Source organism: Pseudophryne corroboree, chromosome 6, assembly GCF_028390025.1.
Source record: "Pseudophryne corroboree isolate aPseCor3 chromosome 6, aPseCor3.hap2, whole genome shotgun sequence".
NCBI classification, from domain to species: Eukaryota; Metazoa; Chordata; class Amphibia; order Anura; family Myobatrachidae; genus Pseudophryne; species Pseudophryne corroboree.
The window spans coordinates 408,212,952-408,233,234 of record NC_086449.1 but is presented as its reverse complement, the minus strand read 5'-3'; the positions used below and the strand labels follow the sequence as shown (position 1 = coordinate 408,233,234).

Below are 20,283 nucleotides of genomic sequence, written 5' to 3'. Positions count from 1 at the left end.
GGCCAAGGAGAATGAGTAGTGAATTGGCAGCAAGGAGATCATTGCCAACTTTCGTGAGGTCAGTTTAAATGGAGTGGAGAGGACAGAAGCCAGACTGAAATAGATCAAGCAGGGAATGAATGTGAGGAAAGAAAGGTTGTAAGCGGTTGAAGAAAAATATGCTCAAGGAGTTTGGAGGCAAAAGGGAGGAGAGAAATGGGTCGATATTTGAAGAGAGTGTTAGAATCAAGGGAATTTTTAAGAATGGGGATGACAAGGGCATGCTTGAAGGCAGGGGGAACAGTGCCTGATGAGAGGGAGAGATTGAAGAGGTGGGCAAGATGGGAACAGGCAGAGGGAGAGAGGTAGAAGAGGAGGGAAAAGGGTCAAATGAGGAGGTGTAAGGGGGACAGGACCAGGTGAGGGCCCTGACTTCATCTACAGTTACAGGGAAAAATTAAGTCATATATGGGAAGATGGATGGGGAGGGGTAGTCCAAAAAAGGAGAGGGCGGGGTGCTGAGTAACTGGTGGTATGTGATGTCCTGACATATAGAGTCAATTTGGATATGAAGTAGGTGGCAAAGCCAAGGGCAGAGAGTGAGGAGTGGAGGCAGGGGTGGGTATAGGAGGGAGTTGACAGTGGCAATAAAAACCTCTGGGGGTTTGAAGACTGGAAGGAGATGAATTTTTTGTAGTGTGACTGTTTAGAGCGGAAAAGGGAAGCATTGTAGGGTGAGAGCAGAAATTTGAAATGTACAAAGTCTACTTTAGAGTGTGACTTACTCCACTGTCACTTGGCGGTTCGTGAACTGATTACATTATGTTTTTCTTTATTAAATTAAATGCACATTTTTTTGTTTTTTTCTATATATTATGCAGAAAAACAGCTTCTTATAAATCTTTTAATGAAATAGACAACCATAAATGTTGGAATGGGAGGGAGGGGGGGGGGGGCAAGAGGTCTACATTTGGGAGGCTCCAGTCAATGCTGTTGGGAGTGCAGCGCTCTGCACTGCCTGTCACATAGTACAGAGCAAGGGGCCCTAAAGGGCCTTACACACTGCGCGACCCACCGCCGAGCTGCCCAACCGCCGATACGGCCTGCATGCACAAGCAACGGGGCACCAAAGATGAATGAGCGCGGGGCCGCTCATCGTTGCTGCCTCCACACTGAAAGATATGAACGGTATCTTTCATTGATTAACGAGATTGTTCATATCTTTCAGTAATATCGCCCAGTGTGTAGGGCCCATTAGACACCAATTCTCTCACAGCAGATCCTTCCTGCAACAGGCGGTACTGCGCATATAAGGCCATTCCGTGGCTCTTTATCCTCTGAAGCTCCCTGGGCTCCCAGACCATGCTGCATCTTTTCTGGCTCCAATTAGATCCCACAGAGCCTTTGCACCATCCTATTGATTAGCACCACCTGAAAGAGGGAGACGGGTTAACTTGATCACACTTTGCAGTGAGACCAAGCTGATGTACCTGCAGCAGTGATGAACTAGGTGATCTATGATTATTATATAAGACAGGGATATATTTTTACAGTGCCATAAAAAGCAACAATGTATCCACAGTGCAGAAGGCTTGAAATATTTATATAATAAACAGCACCTCCGCTTAGGTGCCCAAGCACCCTACTGAGCTTATAGCCTGATGGTGCATTCTACACCAGATGCACTACAATGCCCAGAAAACCTTGTATGCTTCAGACTGCCAATGTGTATTACTTCTGTTTATTTAACCCATGCATCAGATTAGCTGCCGGCTAATGAATTTGGAAAACTATGCAGATTTGATGGATAAATAACATCGGCTTCAGAGTCCGAAAGTAAGGAGAACAATAATCATTTGTCTCTTTTTGCAATGCAGTACATCCTAATTTCAACATCATGTCCACCACAAAGATCTTGCCATTGATGCTGTTACTAATCTAGTGTGGAAATACACAGGCAATGTTTTGTGAAATTAACAAGTGTATTTGGTTTAACAGTACGAGCTGAAAATGGGCAGGTTTGTTGTAGTATCTGAATGAGAGTACTCGCACATTGCCCAGTAATCCATGCACAAACTCTAGTCACACTCTTACAGCAAGAAAGGGAAATATGTTGTAGAACAAAATGTGTCTGTGTTTTCACAACAACCTCCTGTCAGATGTAATGAAATTCAGAAACCCGTCAACAAAGCTCCATCCCTGGGTAGGAACAGGCTTTGAGCAATTCCAAAAGAGTTGCTTTAGTATGCTGTTTAAATTGGATCAAAAGCCTTTAAAGGACTTTTTTTGTTTTTGTCCATTTGTCTAAAGCCTGCCTTCCTTGGGTTACTGCTGTAGGTCGGCAACTCATTTTTGACATTTAAATATTGTTCTGCTTTGAAGTTATGAAGGCTTTAAAGTAGATCTGTCATTCCCTAATAAAGTAATATTTATCTCTATAACTGAGCAATAAGCATAAGCTTGTTGTTCAGATGCTTGTTAACATTTTGTGTGTGTATATGTATGTGTATATGTATATGTGTGTGTGTGTGTGTGTGTATGTATGTATGTATATCTATATATATATATATATATATATATCTATATATATATATATATATATATAATGTCATAATTATTATATAGAGATGACAGTATGTTCATTTTCTAATTGCGTTCCACCATCGGGTTGGTGGAGCGCAAACGTCACTTCCGGAAGTTCAAAAGGAGCGCCTGGTATCGGTTCATATTGTATTAATCACTTATGTTCCAGTGGCATCTGCTGTCCCTCTGTGCCCTATGTGTGGCCGCTGTGTATGTCAGCAGCGGCCACGGATTGGGCTGTGTCCCGCTGCTCACGTTTGCGGTCCACCGCCGACCAGTAGCGCGAGTGCCACTTTCGCCGGAAGTGGGTAATAGGCGTTCCACTGGTTCATTTGGTGGAACGCATAAACGCGGTGTTCGTCTTTCTATCTTTGTATTAGTGATACCGGCGCCCTTATTACTCACAGTGCAATAGTTATTCATAGGGTTTTTGAAACCTATTTTTATATATTAAATTGTGATTTATTTCACCTAAACACTTTATATCTCCATAAAGGGTGTCAGTAATGTCACTTCCGGTCAATTTTATATATTTCTTAAATTAGGTATAACACTCACGTATTCACAGAATTATCTCTTCACTAGAAAGTATATAATATTTACTTATTCCTATGTTCCTGTGTTGTCTTCAATTGAGCTGGCAGATTGTTAATTTGCAAAAAAAAAAAAAAAAAATAATAATAATTTTGATTGGCCATCATTCTTCAGTGGGAGTGGTTAGTGGTATATAATGCCCCACCATTCACACAGTCAGTCAGTTGCACTTGGGAGAGCACATAGGAACTACTGCTGTATCTGTAAGTATAGGACTTGGTCCCCTTTTTTCAATTTATATTTATTTTTATTATGAGAATCTAATTAATAGTAGTTTATTTAATTCTAATCAATTAGTAATTGGATAGAAGGGGAAAAGGAGGAAAAAGGGAGAGAAAAATAATAATAATTAAAAAAAAAAAAAAAAAATCCACCCTAATAGATTATATCAATTAATGATTTTCAGGTGGCCTATTTCTCTCACACATCATTATTTTGAGGCTCACCCAAAGTGGGTATGTATAATGACTTTGCAAATTAGTCTTGCTAAAATTATTGAGTGTTTCCAATTATATTTAGACATAGAGAAGGTTTTTTTTTTTTGGTTTTTTTTATATAAAGAATTTCTCTCTCTATGTATAGGATATTTACCCATATACCATTTGGACCAGCGTGTTTTTTGGAAAGAGGTCCATTGCTAATTTAGTCTGTAAGTAATATATATGCTGAGTGCATAATGGTACTTTTTCTATGAGAAGGGAATGTAACATAGTTATAACATATTGTTTTGTAGAAAGTGTTCAACACTATTGAGCATTAGAGTGTTTCAACCCATTGAATTCATATATGGTTGCTTCATGGACTGACCATTTGGTATGTACTTTATGGAATCTTTCATCTTCATGTAATTTGTTATTATCATCTTATCCCTATGGAACGGTGTAGTAAAATAACACACTGCATGTATAGTGAAGTTACACAATATGTCACTCTCCTGCATATGTTCTCTGACCAGCTAGTATGGAACATCCTCATCTCCTGCTCGATCTATTGAATATCTAGTATTTTAGTTTAACAATTTTCTAATAAGTATAAATTTATGTATTTTAATTGTTATTGTTAAATTGTAATATGTATATTTTTGTTTATACATTATAATATGTATGTTTTACCAGCTGTGTTGACCATCCCTCTGAAGAAGTCCACGAAGGATGAAACGCGTCAGGGTTGAAGACAGAGAGAAAAGAAACCCTACACTATTGTACATTTGACATATATTGTGATCTGTAATTGTGAAAAAGGGTTACCTCTGTCTAGATTGGGCAATACTTTGCTTTTAATAAATTGTGTAAAGCCATAATCATTTGGTAAATTTTTAGTTGGTAACCAGTTTAAGTGATTGAGAGCGCCCTCTGATTCAATTTGCTGGAGGTGTTGTTTTGTATGGTCCTCACTAACAGGAGGATCGAATTAGAGGGCTGCCGCACCAGCGCAGTAATTAGGTATAATTGCGTTTTGATATATATATATATATATATATATATATATATAATTTTTTTTATTTTTTATTTTTTTTTCAATATATTCATTTTTGTCTCCAAAAGTTATGCTTCTTCTGATTTTTTATAGTGCTAAATGTAACAACGAACGTGCATCCGTTTTTAATAAATCATTTGACTGAGTGCGATGTAGGTCATTTGTTGTATTGAAATAATGCTCCTCCAATTAATGTTGCTATGTTGGCTTATTCTTTAGCTGTGTAACCTGCTATACAAGTTTGTAGTTGCCAAAAGCTTATATAAGTAATACATTAATTGTACAGCTGATGGCTTTCAGTTATTTCAATTATTGAAATTTTTTTGGAAGTAAGTGTGAAATAAATACAAAACTATTTTTTGTATGGTATGTTCACACCTTCTTTTAACATGGAAAGAAAGGATGTTCCCAGTGCATGCACAATCTAGGACTGTTGTAGGATCTTCTTTAACCCTCAGGAATGGAAATTTAGCTAGGAAAAGAACAATGAAAGTGAGGGTTCCTCTAAAGTGGCTAACACATTTATTGTTGTCAAGTTTACTATATAGGAAACTTGAATTGAATCTGCCATTTTTTCCTTTAATCGTGCAAAACAGTCGTTTCCAAACTTTTTTGAATCGCAGCGCCCTAGAATATCAGAATTTTTTTCACGGCACCCCTAGGCCAAAAATTTTTTATTGAGAAATTTAGAAAGAAATATTACATTAAGTAGATTGCGTTTATATGTCATTCTTAGGGTCAGTTGTGTGGTGAGGGACAAGATTTGCTTCTGTTTGGCCACATATTTTATGACTGGCACCCACCAGCACTGGTTTTGCCTATTATATTGACCATAAATAATTTGAATTGGTCCTGGACCACCAACCCAGGGCACCCCTGCAAGTGTCCCGAGGCTCCCCAGGGAGCCACGGCACACAGTTTGGGAACCTCTGGTGTAAAACATTGTTTCGTGATGAACTGTTGTCCAAGGAGCTGCTCGTGTCTGGCTATTAGCCTGACCGCAAGCATGTTTAATGCTGATCTTCAACAGGCCATTCCAAGCATAGCTGGACTGCGTGGAAAGCATATTGCATGGCAAATGGGCTTAGGAAATCAAAAACATGCTGTCTGGCAATGCGAGATCAGCAGCATGATACCCGTGCTAAATTACACCGCTGTTCTTGGCTCTGTTGCTGTACTTTCGTTTAGTCTCCAAGGAAAGCAGTACATCATTTTTTTTTCCATATAAAAGGTTACAGCATAACTTTCATTTGTGCACCATGTGACCTCAGTATAGGCTCGTCATCCGATGCCCTTGAGATATTTGCTAGTGGTGACATGCTCTTGTGATATGTACTTGCGCATGGGTTAATAGAGGTCAGGTCCTAGTAATATTTACATAAAAATACAAGGCTTTCTCAACAACTTGGTCAAAGTCACAGTTCCTGCAAACTGAAACGACTGCAGAAATAATGCAAATTAAACAACTATGTATAGATTCATATTTTCCCCGTTTAGTAATAATTGCAAATATGCACACTTTAAAGTGTTGCTGGTTTTATTAAAACTGAATATACTTACAGTATTTAATCCTTGGAAAGGTCACACACAGACGGGTTATCTCTGAAACAGCTGAAAAGAGAACAATCATAATTAGCAACACAGAAAAAAGTATCTCAGAGCTGTCAAGATAAAGGGGCTGCTACATATACATTATTTGTGACTATGCTGGAAATGTTTGTTTGCACTTGAAAAGGTTTATTTTAGATGTCTTTATTGCTATAGCTATAATCCATTTTTTAGCTCAGGTGGTCAAAACATTTTTCACATAAATGGAATGTGTTAGTTACAGTATAAAATGTTTTTCTAGTTACTTAGTCAAGCATGTTACATAACATTTCCTCAGAACAAACAGAACTTTCTTTTCTTACCGTAATTGAGTATGTATTTTACTTGAATCATTGAGGGGAGAAGAACACTTGCAAAGAAATGCTCCCAGTAAACATTGTGTTCTCAGTTACTTTCATGTAGTAGGTACTAATACAGGGTATCCCATAAGGGATGTATTCATGTGACCGGCGGTCAGGAGACTGACGGTCACATGACCTCTCCTTACATCCCGCTCTCTCACAATCCCAACTGTCAGCATGCCCCCCACCCCCCATCTGAGCTGCCTATATCCCGGCATCGGTATGCTGACTGCCTGTCTCCTGACTGCTGGTCAAGCAATACCACACTTGTCCCATAATGATGGGACACATTTTAAATGCAAGAATCTAGGATTGGAACAAGCACATTTATTAAGGACATGTGTAATACATGACCAAGGTACAGGCGTTCATAGCACTGTTCAAGGTTTGAATATCACATCCTTTAAATGGTCACCACCTCGAGGAGAACATTCTTGGGATCTCTCTCTCTTCCCCATGATAACATGATGCAACACATCACCTAGGATTGCCCCCATCTCCCTCTGGATGCTTTGTTTGAGTTCCCGAGTTGTGCAGGGTTTCTAAACGTACACCATTCCCTTTAGTTAACCCCACAGGAAGTAGTCCAGTGGAGTTAGATCTGGTGATGTGGACTGCCAATGGATATCATTGAATCTGAGAATGAGGTGCCCAAAAAATTAACATTAAGGAACCATGTCCTGGGAATGTAAGCTCTCACGAGCAGGACACTCTTCCCTCATGTGCCTTTATGCCTCTTACTTAACCTATCTTCTTTTCAATACTCCCTTTGATGGCACCAAATCCCTTGGTTTCTGGCACTTATTTCAGTGCTGTTTACTGACGCAGCTATGTTTATATATCCTGTAAGTGTCCTATATTGTATTGAATTGTAAGTCACTGTCTTCATGTTTTGCCTATTTGTTTACTCTGTAATTGGGCGCTGCGGATCCCATGGTGCGCCATATAAATAAAGGATAATAATAATAATAATGAGAGACCAGGATTACCTCCCAAAATCAGACTTTGAAATACAAAACATTTTAAAGGTGGGCAGTGCCCACATTCTTTTGAATTAAAAATAAAATGTATCCTATATATTTTTTTTTATGTGTTAAACCTGTAACAATCCCAATCGTTTTTGGTCTGAATCCACGATCTGTTAACCCCATAGAGTGCAGCTTTATTTGCACAGTCGTCTGCAAATTACCTCAATCGATTACTGATGTATCCACTGGTACCAATATATGTTTACTTACAATTCTAATGCTAAGTACAGGTCATTTAAATTGGCATGACATTGAAACCCATGCCACTTCTGATTGCCTGAAAGCTCCTGAATACTAGAGGAATGTGGCAGCTGCATTCAATATGCATTATCCCAGTGATAACAGTAACGCATATCATATTCCAGGAGGGGAACAGAAGGTTTCAACTTTAATTCTTTCTTTTTGTCTGTATCGTGTTCTAATTTTCTTTTTCATCAGTTTGATAGATCGATTATTGTTTCAATGACAGGTTATCTATCTATTCTCCAGAGGATGACTAATATGTATCATTTGCAATCAGTGCACTTTGTAGTCTTGTAAAGTATCCTTCTATGAAACATAAGAACAATTTTCAGAGATGTAGTAAAAAAAATAAAAAAAAATCCCCATCTAGCTGAAAATACATATTGATCTTTGTGCGGTTGCATTTCCATGCATCATGAATTCTGATGCAGAAAAATAGTCAATGTCTTTAAATGGTCACATGTCTCTAGAATTCAACTATTAAAGAGCAGTCACCTATTATTTCTTAAATAGTTGAATTCTAATATCATCCCTCTTCCTAGGGCCCTACATGGTCAGACATGACCAATGTGGAAGATGAGCAATTTCCCTTGAACTTCTCAGAGCCCTGACAAATGAATTTGAGTGTACACACTAAGCAATTTTTCAAACAATTTGAAAGATGAAAGATATCTTTGGAATTGGCACCGTTTTTACGTATTGTAATATTGTGGAGGCATTTCTGGGTGTGTGGGCAGGGCTGTGGAAGGGGGAACCAATTAAGTTTTTTAGTACCCACTGCCCCACCAATTTCCACTGTGCCACCAATGCAATAAAAAACTAATTGTAAGGGTTCAATATTATTTATATATATATATATATATATATATATATATATATATATATATATATATATATGTATGTGTGTGTGTGTGTATATATATATATATATATATATATATATATATATATATATAATTATAATAATTTTTTTATATATATTGGACCCTTACAATTTAATTTTTTATTACGTTGGTGGCACAGTGGAAATATAATTGTTGGGGCAGTGGACGGAGACGCTGAGCGGTCAGCGGCTTCAGTCAGCGGCTGAGCTAGAATGAAGCTGCTGGCGGGGAGGGAGCCGCTGGAGGGGAGACGCGCTGAGCATGTAGCACGGCCAACCGCTGACCTCCAATCAACAAGCGCGAGTGTGCGCATCGTTGATTGGAGGGCCATACACACTAGACAATCGTCGTTATCGTTCACATCTGCAGGAAATATCCTCTAGTGTGTATGGCCCCTAAGACTGATCTAGTAGCATTACAGTGTTTTTTTATTTGGGTGTATTTGAACTCTTCTTGGTGAACAAGGTGAACCTGCCTGTGTGTGCGGACTCCTAGTATAACAGCCTATGGACATGCTGGTTACATGATACACTCAAGTAATAGGGAACAGTTCATGGTGTCTTGCTATTGCGGCCTATTTTGTTGTCTTCATGTCATCCACCCCCACCCCCTTCCATAGGTTACTCACTCAGCCAATGCCTTACTTTTGCTGATACTGCTCCCGCCGAACACATTTCGCTCCGAGTCAGCTCTGTATAACATGCTATGGGCATTCATTCTGTGCGGGACCTGGAAGGTTAAGCTCTGAACGCTGCTGAGCTGCACCGCTAATAAAAGCATTACAGCCTGCGCTCTGCTGTCTATGCAGCGGCCAGTTCAGCCCCAGGGAGACCTGCATTGTGCAATGCTACCAGCCACACCACCATAGTTGTGACCCTGCCTGTTATAATCAATATATAATTTCATTGTTCTTTTCCTTCCTGCCCAGTCTTGTTGTCGCCTACCTTCCTGATATTTTACTACTTCCTTTGATTTGTGCCCCCCTTTTTATTTCTTCTCACCGGTTTCCTGTTTGTACTGGAGTCTTTACCCCCCTCTTTCTGTGTCTAGGCTAGAGTCCTGGTCACACTCTTAGCTTTCTACTTTTCTCGCTCTCTACCTTACTTCTCTATCTATTATGATCCCCCCTCCCAAACCTGTTCTCTTCTCCTACTAACAACGTACTATGCACCCTGTGCCCCAAGTGCACTGAATGTGCTGCACTCGTATGCTAGCGGCGACCCATTTTCTAAAAACCCGTCCTGGTTTAACTAACAAATCCTTCCCTCAAGCTTTTTAGTCCCCTGTAAACCACAAGTCTAAAGGTTTTACCATTTTCTTATACCGTTCTTCTCTGTTCTCTCAAGATCACTATCTACATTTTTAGTAGACAGTAGTGTTCCTGTTACAATCGCTAACCTCCTTAAAGTCAATATGGGAAAAATTATTATTGGAGGTGACTTCAATTCAATGCTATTCCCCCGTCCTGGGTACTGAGGGGAGCTTGGCCAAATCTGTGGAGGTATGACCACGCCCCCCTTAAAAGACATATATATATTTTTTCCTGGTGGCCGTACAGGGGACGTTTTTCTTCCTCAGCGGCGCTGGTAATGTGGACAATGCAGCTGACCCAGGCCCCTTCAATAAACTCAGGCCCTGGTAATTAGTACCGTCCCTCACCCCTCCTGTCCTCTCTGCTTTTTCCCTCTATGGATTGAGTTGGCCACTCTAAAAATCTAAAATTTCAAGCGAGAGAATCTAAAAGCTCACTTCTACATCTATATACATCGTGCTATACAATTTGCACCACTCCTGGAGAGCATTATATCACTCTACTCAACCTCACCACCAGTGGCAAATCCAGGGATGGGCTGTTTTAGCAGGTTGATTCCCCATACCCCCCACCCCACCCACACATCTCCCCTGCCCACTACATAGCAGTGCAGTGGCAAATCAGGCAGTGAGAGAAAGCAGAGACTGCTGGTGCTCAGCGGCAGCAGACACCCTCCCCAGCCGAGCACACACTGCTAAGATAATAAAAGTCGGTACATATGAGCTACTTCTACCTGGGGTTATAGTTTTCAATCAAGGATTCTTTTGGGCAGGGTTCTGATCACTGAGATGACATATTTAATTTTTTGTGGACAAAATTTTGGATGCTATGTGTTGCTACAGCTGTGCGGCGTATTATGAATCACGGGGACAAAAAGTGTATTGTAGTAATTTATATAATATTTATCATTTTTAAACTTTTAACCATTCAGTCCACCTCATGCCCCATTCAATGCCCCTCAGACACCATCCACATGCCTCATCAGAAAATCTCACATTCCACCAGACCACCTCATGCCCCTTCAGTGCCGATCAGAAGTCCTCATATGCCAGTAGACCACACTACATACTCCAGCAATGCCCATCAGAAATGCCTTCAGTGAGTTTAATACCTATACTGTTAATGATAAAATACTCCTCGGTGATCTGGTTGGTGGGTAGCTCTGCTGATAGCTGACACCTGATGAGTCCTCTGGTTTATATGTAGTTACTGTAGCTGCCACTATTCCTGGTCAGTTTAACACCCGCCTAATGTTCTGTACTTTGTGCTGAGTCAGCTAAAAATCTTAGTTTAACTGACAAATGACTGTATGCTAAAACTGCCCTAACTTTTTGTAACTGTGTTTATCATACTTATCAGTTGTTCACTAGATTAAGCATGCATACCTAGTACTGAAAGAAGTGAATTGCTTGGAGTAAATATTAAACCAGCCATAGGAATGTACCCTCGTCTGTTTTAGCATTTGCATTGAAAAAGCATACATTTTAAGAAAAATACATTGTGAGAATGAAGTGATAATATCAGAATGATAAAAGTTTACCGTGGCACATTTCATTAGATTATAGGTATTAGAAAGTCAAGGTCTTTTTCTTTGTTGTCCTTATCTTGGTTATTCACATTCTTTCCTTTTTTTTAATATCAATGGCAGAAACTGGCCTTGTTTATGTTCTATGTAAATTCATCTTAATAACCTTGACTGATATTGAACATTAAGCTAACACAATGTCACATGTTCATTTGTGTGCACCTGTTACATTACCTTAATCCTCAATGTTTCTGTATTGTTTAATTTACGTGTTAAGCGGAACAGTGAGTATAACACATGAAACCTCTAGTTATATAGGAACAGTTATATAGATCAGATGTTATGAGCGTGTAGTTCAGAAGTGTTTTCTACTATGTTATAATGTGTAGAGCCACAGCCTACTGTACGCCTGCGTTATGGATCAGCAACAACACAAGATGTATTTGTTTTCAATCTATTATTTGCAATCATGGTTAAGGCTTTGCCTTTCAGTATATTGTTAGTAGTATAAGAACATTGCTGTATGTATGTGGGGCATTTGTTTTCCATTTAAGCAGAAATATTTATTTGAAAAAATAGTTTTCATTGATCACCAGTTTTAATATACCTGGGCGCTATATAATCTGCTAATGCATTAGCTTCCACAGCTACTTTTGTGTATGCCTATCTGTTACAGGTAAAGGTGGTAAAACACAGGGACTACATATTTATTAATTTTCTATCTTTTTATTATTTGTGTTGTACATGTTTTCCTCTACACTCTGTGTCCTTGTCACTGTACCACATATTCGTAAAATTGGCCATACTTGTGAACCCAAAAGTGATTTTGCTGGCCACTTCTCATCCAAAATGAAGCAAGCAAGCTTTCAGCGTTTACTGTACTCTGTGTTATTGGGAAAATGTAGATAGTCTACATAGACAAATGCCCTTGGGGGAAGGGGGGTAGGGAGGGGCACGTAATTTTACTAGGTCTGTGGCCACAACATGCAGTATAGTAGGCATAATGGAGCTATTGCACATGCACAGCTCAGGCAGGCTTGCCCTACTGCTGAATTACAACATCTTGGTCTTGTAGATGTATGAAGTACTAAATACACTCCACTTTCTATAAGACAGAATATATCTTGTTAAGCGCTAATTATGCCGCCTTCATCAGGTGGGCACACTTGCTGTAAAAAGAAGCATTTGTAAACACTCCACTAGAGCTCTTGTTTTTGCCCTGGTCTGGTATTGGTTTGAGAACGGTTTTGGATTATCATGCAGTACAATTGAAAGATCACTTGCAGAGGAATAGTGAACTGGGGATGTAGCTATGTGACACAATAACTCCCCCTTCATCCCGGCCACTCAAAATACCAATAGTCGGAATGCCGACTAGAAGGTACTATTCCCACTCGTGGGTGTCCACGACACCCATATAGTGGGAATAGAACCTGTTGCGAGTCTCTTCAGAACGACTTATTTAAACTGGGAGTTTGGGCAGCTAAATGGAGAATGAGGTTGAATAATTTTTTTTTTTTAAAGTGATGCACTTTTGGACTAAAAATAAACATGCAACCTACAAATTTAATGGGAAAAAATGTAGGGGAACCAGTAATAGAATAATATTGGGGGGTGTTCATTGATAGTAGACTGAGCAGTAGTACCCAATGTCAAAATGAGTGCAGCAACAAAGGCAAATAAGGTATATGCATGCATAAAATGGGGAATTGAGACAAGGATGAGAGTGTAATCCTGCCACTGTATAAATCATTAGTATGGCCGTATCTTGAATATTGTGTACAGTTCTGGGAACCACACTATAATAAAGATATCTTGGAACTTGAAAGAGTTCAGAGGTGAGCTACAAAATTGATTAAGGAGTTAGAGGCACTGGATTGTGAGGATAGGCTTACTAGGTTCGATATGTTTACACTAGAAAAGAGGAATCTAAGAGGAGATATGATTAATATTTACAAATATATAAAGGCACAATACATGGCGCTATCAGGCAATTTGTTTATTTAGAGATCTCCCTCTAAGGTTAGAGGAGAGGAAATTTCATACGCATCGAAGGAAGGGGTTCTTCACAGTAAAGACATTAAGGATTTGGAATTCTCTGCCAGAGAAGGTAGTAATGGCGGACTCGTGAATATGTTTAAAAATGGGTTAGATAAATTTCTAATTGAAAAAGATATCCAAGGATATAGCATTTTATAAATTAGACTAAAACATAACTTCATCTGGGTCATTATAGTTCAACTTGTATTATATTTCTATGTAACTATAGTTTAAGTCGATGGACAACTTGTCTGTTTTCAACTTCATTAACTATGTTACAGTCTCCTGATTGATGTGATATTTCGAAACCACGTTGGGTAAGTGGTCTAAACGAGTCCGCAAGACCATTCGATCCAAGTGGAACACAAGAAAGGAGGAGCGTCAGGATAAGGCAATGAAATCTGAAGCCCTTCGGGCTGACTAGATGGGCAAAAAGAGTTTTCCATGTGAGCTGTCAGAGCTCCACCTTGTCAAGCGGCTCAAAGGGAGCAGTCTGAAGGGCCCGAAGCATCAAAGATAAGTCCTATGGAGCAACCGGAGGGACAAATGGAGGTTGAACATGCAGCACTCCCTATAAAAAGATCCTAACATCCGGCAACTGAGCCAGCCGAGTTTGGAAAAGTACTGAGAGAGCAGAGACCTGGAACCTAAGAGGGGAAAGGTGAAGCCCCTGATTAAGCCCCAACTGGAGAAAAGCAAGAATCCTCAAAAGACAGGCTATAAATTAAACCACCTTGCCGAGCACCAGGCACAGAAAGTCCTCCAGACACGGTGATAAATTCTGGCCGAATATGATATTCTAGCTATGAGCATGATAGAAATGACTCTCTGAGAAAAACCCTTTTCTCTTAGGACAGATGTCTTAAGAACCACCCCATCAAAGCCAACCGGTTGAGATCCGGATGAAGACAAGGACCCTGGGACAGTAGATCAAGCTGCCGAGTTAGTCTCAGTGGTATATCGGGGAGAGAGCCTGAAGATCTGCATACCACCCTTGACGTGGCCAATCCAGGGCTATGAGTATCATTGTGCCCTCCTCCAGCTTGAACTTTCGTAGGATCCACAGCAGAATTGAGATTCACAGAAAGTCATACATTAGTAGAAACTCTAATGGAATTGTTAAGGTATCTACTAGGAAGGCTGTAGGATCCCATGTGTGAGTGCAGTATCGTGGTACCTGGTGTTTGTGTCAAGATGCCAGAATGTTGATGTCCGGGAGTTCCCTTCGATGAATTAGCAACTTAAACACTTCCAGGTGCATGGCCCACTACCCGGAATGCACATCCTGATGACTTAGGATATCTGCTTCCCAGTTGAGGACCCCCAGAATGAATACTGCCTAGCGTATCTCCCTGTTTAAATTGCATTTTAATTTAATGGCATTTTTAAACCGTATTTTAAATGGAGCGTTGGCATCCATACTATAGCAGTGGCAAATAACCATTTGTGCCATGAAATGAAAGTGGTGTGGCAAACATCAGAAAGCCTGAGCTTGAGATTCAGTGCTTATTTTCTTTGTTAGCAGTTCTACTTACCGGTACAACTGTTTCTGTCATGTAGAACTGGCATTAGTTTGGGATCTCACCCTGTGTGACCTCTGTTGACCTGTACAGTGTACTCAGGAATCCTGTGCATTATGTGAGCTATACATGACTTTTCGATGTAAAACTGGTCTCTTTCGCTCTCATGTTTTAGCCTATAATATGCTAATATAAACCAAAAAGCATGTTCCCATTCTACTTACAGTTTACAAGAAGCTTTTTATAGTGAAAATTGTGTTCTAGTACTTTTGCAAATTTTAAATATATTTAATTTTAAATGAACTGTAAAGCTACAGTTCTGTTTGTTTGTTTATTAAGTCGTGAACACTTTCCCGTGCTGACCATGCTCCTTGCAGTATACGTAGTAGTAGTAGGCCCAATATGTTAGTATGTACAGACCCAAAAAAGATATAATCTATTGGATCACTGTCAGACATATTGGCGAGTTCAGCCAGAAAATAACCACTTTTGGCCCATCTGTGTGGTCATTTTATGACTTCAGTAAGTAGCTCCTTTACATGCAAGAAGCAATAAAGTTCTGCACAGGCCAAGCACTAAACAGGCAGACCTTGTGTGTTCAAATTGGTCTCTGCTCTTATTGTACTGTGTATTTCCGGCTTGTGGGGATATATATGACACCTGTCAGAAGGTTTCTTGACGTAGTTCCCCTATCTTCTCAGTGATTGCGACGCTAGAGTGCCAGCATAGTCCAATCATGCACTGTATGCAGCAGGGTTTTAGGGCATGTCCTCTGTCACCAGCCTATCAAAGGTTAATAGATGCTGCTTTTGCTATGTACACTTGGAGGGCTGGTGTTCTTTAAGAGCCAACATATTGTACATGTGTTACAATTCAGTGCATACAATTAATGATCTACAGTGTTGGCATATTTCATAAGTCACAGACTTTGAACACGTATGTCAGTTATAGTTTGTAGATATGTTTTGAGCCTCCTTTTATGATAGCAAACATTGGTATGCATGCAGGATACGTATTTAGTCAAATGTTTGTCCCTGCTGTGATGACAATGTTAGTTTGCATGGAATATGTATCAACAACTGTCTATAGACAATGACATTCATTTGGATACAGTCGGCACCATAGCAAATACAAGCAGAGGGGGGGGGAAAGCTGCTGAAGACCATCACTATAGTAATGCCCTCTGGACATGTATTTCTGAGTGCACTTATAGCTGCCTGGTCTGGCAATGGGGAGTGTTGTGGTTTATGAATGATGAGAGGATTTCTACCAGATTTGTGCCATGAACATACTCGTTTTGTTGCTTGAACTCATCGTTATGAGTACACCTCTGCCTTTATGCCCCTAGTTTTATGATAAAATAAAGAGACTGGAAACATATTAGCATTGAGATAAAATTCTGCTATGGCCATGCCCTATTACCGCTCTCACTGCAAGAAGGTATAAGCTGTATTTAGAGCAAGTTACCTGTTAAAACCAGTTACCAAAATACTGCATCGTAAATCAGTATGATTTCTTTGTATTACTGTCACAAAACACCTAACTAAAAGAGCTGTAGCGCATACACCCAACCAATCGGATGTTTGCTTTCATTATATGCGAGTAAACTGCACTGTCTTTTTTACTTTCATAAATGCCTTTTCTCTAACGTCCTAGAGGATGCTGGGGACTCCGTAAGGACCATGGGGATAGACGGGCTGCGCAGGAGACATGGGCACTTTAAGAAAGACTTTGACTCTGGGTGTGCACTGGCTCCTCCCTCTATGCCCCTTCTCCAGACCTCAGTTTGATACTGTGCCCAGTGGAGACTGGGTGTATTTCAGGAGCTCTCCTGAGTTTCCTGTAAAGAAAGCATTTTAGGCCCTCATTCCGAGTTGTTCGCTCGTTCTTTTTCATCGCATCGCAGTGAAAATCCGCTTAGTACGCATGCGCAATGTTCGCACTGCGACTGCGCCAAGTAACTTTACTATGAAGAAAGTATTTTTACTCACGGCTTTTTCTTCGCTCCGGCGATCGTAATGTGATTGACAGGAAATGGGTGTTACTGGGCGGAAACACGGCGTTTCAGGGGCGTGTGGCTGAAAACGCTACCGTTTCCGGAAAAAACGCAGGAGTGGCCGGGGAAACGGTGGGAGTGCCTGGGCGAACGCTGGGTGTGTTTGTGACGTCAACCAGGAACGACAAGCACTGAACTGATCGCACAGGCAGAGTAAGTCTGGAGCTACTCTGAAACTGCTAAGTAGTTAGTAATCGCAATATTGCGAATACATCGGTCGCAATTTTAAGAAGCTAAGATTCACTCCCAGTAGGCGGCGGCTTAGCGTGTGTAACTCTGCTAAATTCGCCTTGCGACCGATCAACTCGGAATGAGGGCCTTAGTTAGGTTTTTTATGTTCAGGGAGCCTGCTGGCAACAGACTCCCTGCATCGAGGGACTGGGGAGAGAGAAACAGACCCACTTCTCTGAGTTTCAGGGCTCTGTTTCTTAGGCTACTGGACACCATTAGCTCCAGAGGGATCGGTACGCAGGTCTCACCCTAGCCGTCCATCCCAGAGCCGCGCCGCCGTCCTCCTAGCAGAGCCGGAAGATTGAAGCCGGGTGAGTATTGAGGAAAAGAACATCAGAGGCGGCAGAAGACACCTTGATCTTCTTAGAGGTAACGCACAGCACTGCAGCTGTGCGCCATTGCTCCCATTCACCTCACACACCTCGGTCACTGTAAGGGTGCAGGGCGCAGGGGGGGGCGCCCTGGGCAGCAATTTAAACCTCTCCTGTGGCATATATAGATATATACATGTACAGCTGGGCACTGTACATGTATATAAAGAGCCCCCGCCATGTTATTGAGAAATTTGAGCGGGACAGAAGCCCGCCGCCGAGGGGGCGGGGCGTCTCCCTCAGCACTCACCAGCGCCATTTTTCTCCACAGCACCGCTGAGAGGAAGCTCCCCGAACTCTCCCCTGCTTAACACACGGTGAAAGAAGGGTTTTAAAGTAGAGGGGGGGCACATAATTGGCGCATATACATAACAAAAGCTCTACTGGGTAAACATACTGTGTTTTTTCCTGGGTCATATAGCGCTGAGGTGTGTGCTGGCATACTCTCTCTCTGTCTCTCCAAAGGGCCTGGTGGGGAACCTGTCTTCAGAAAAAAGCTTCCCTGTGTGTGTGTGTCATGTGTCGGTATGCGTGTGTCGACATGTCTGAGATTGAAGGCTCCTCTAAGGAGGAGGGGGAGTGTATGAATGTTAGGTCTCCGTCGGCAGTGCCGACACCTGAATGGATGGATATGTGGAATGTTTTAAGTGCTAATGTTAATTTATTGCACAAAAGATTAGACAAAGCTGAAGCTGGGGTACAGTCAGGGAGTCAACCCATGCCTATCCCAATGTCGCCTGGACCTTCGGGGTCTCAGAAGCGCCCACTATCCCAAATAGTTGACACAGATACCGACACGGATTCAGACTCCAGTGTCGACTACGATGATGCAAAATTACAGCCAAAGGTGGCTAAATGTATTCGATATATGATTATCGCAATAAAAGATGTTTTGCATATCACTGAGGAACCCCCTGTCCCTGACACGAGGGTACACATGTATAAGGGAAAGAAACCTGAGGTCACCTTTCCCTCATCACATGAGCTGAACGAATTATGTGAAAAAGCGTGGGAAACTCCAGACAAAAAACTGCAGATTCCCAAAAGGATTCTAATAGCGTATCCTTTCCCGTCGCAGGACAGATACGGTGGGAATCCTCCCCTAGGGTAGACAAAGCTTTGACGCGCTTATCAAAAAAGATAGCGCTTCCATCCCAAGATACGGCTACCCTCAAGGATCCTGCTGACCGCAAGCAGTGGTCAGGTGATGCCGACTCCAAAAGACATATGGAGTTGTTGCCTTACAAGGGTGAGGAATTGTTTGGAGAGGGCCTCTCTGACCTCGTCTCCACGGCTACGGCAGGTAAATCGAGTTTTTTGCCATATATTCCCTCACAATCTAAGAAAGCGCCTCATTATCAAATGCAGTCCTTTCGTTCCAATAAAAGCAAGAGAGTACGTGGATCGTCCTTTCTTGCCAGAGGTAAGGGCAGAGGGAAGAAGCTGCATAACACAGCTAGTTCCCAGGAACAGAAGTCCTCCCCGGCCTCTGCAAAATCCACCGCATGACGCTGGGGCTCCCCTGAGGGAGTCAGCCCCAGTGGGGGGAATGTCTTCGACTGTTCAGTCACATCTGGGTTCACTCACAGGTGTATCCCTGGGCAATAGAAATTGTTTCCCAGGGTTACAAGCTGGAATTCGAAGAGGTGCCTCCTCGCCGGTTTTTCAAATCGGCCCTACCGACTTCCCCCCTGGAAAGGGAGATAGTGTTACATGCGATTCACAAATTGTGTCTTCAACAAGTGGTGGTAGAGGTTCCCCTGCTTCAAAGAGGGAAGGGGTACTACTCAATTCTGTTTGTGGTCCCGAAACCGGACGGTTCGGTCAGACCCATTTTGAATTTAAAATCCCTGAACCTTTACTTAAAATGGTTCAAGTTCAAGATGGAATCGCTCAGAGCGGTCATCGCCAGCCTGGAAGGGGGAGATTTTATGGTATCTCTGGACATAAAGGATGCATACCTGCATGTTCCCATATATCCTCCTCATCGGGTGTACCTGAGATATGCGGTACAGGATTGTCCTTACCAATTTCAGACGTTGCCGTTTGGGCTTTCCACAGCCCCGAGAATTTTCACCAAGGTAATGGCGGAAATGATGGTGCTCCTGCGCAAACAGGGTGTCACAATTATCCCGTACTTGGACGATCTCCTCATAAAAGCGAGATCACGGGAGAAGTTGCTGACCAGCGTCTCACTTTCACTGACTGTGTTACAGTGACACGGCTGGATTATCAATATTCCAAAGTCGCAGCTGAATCCTACAACTCGTCTGCCCTTCTTGGGCATGATTCTGGACACAGACCAGAAAAGGGTTTTTCTTCCAATAGAAAAAGCGCAGGAACTCATGACTCTAGTCATGAACCTGTTGAAGCCAAAACAAGTGTCAATACGTCATTGCACTCAAGTCCTGGGAAAAATGGTGGTGACATACGAAGCCATTCCCTACGGCAGATTCCATGCAAGGACATTCCAATGGGACCTATTGGACAAA

At 41.5% G+C, this 20,283-nt stretch overlaps 1 protein-coding gene and 1 long non-coding RNA gene across 4 annotated transcripts in view; both read left to right on the top strand.

Moving 5' to 3' along the window:
• FAM107B (family with sequence similarity 107 member B) overlaps positions 1 to 20,283 on the top strand; it is a 543,269-nt gene that overhangs the window by 451,762 nt on the left and 71,224 nt on the right. The window lies entirely within an intron of this gene.
• LOC134935328 (uncharacterized) lies at positions 3,561 to 4,592 on the top strand. Its single transcript, XR_010180059.1, has 4 exons — positions 3,561 to 3,611; positions 3,739 to 3,805; positions 3,890 to 3,969; positions 4,272 to 4,592. It is a non-coding gene; the product is annotated as an uncharacterized LOC134935328 (long non-coding RNA).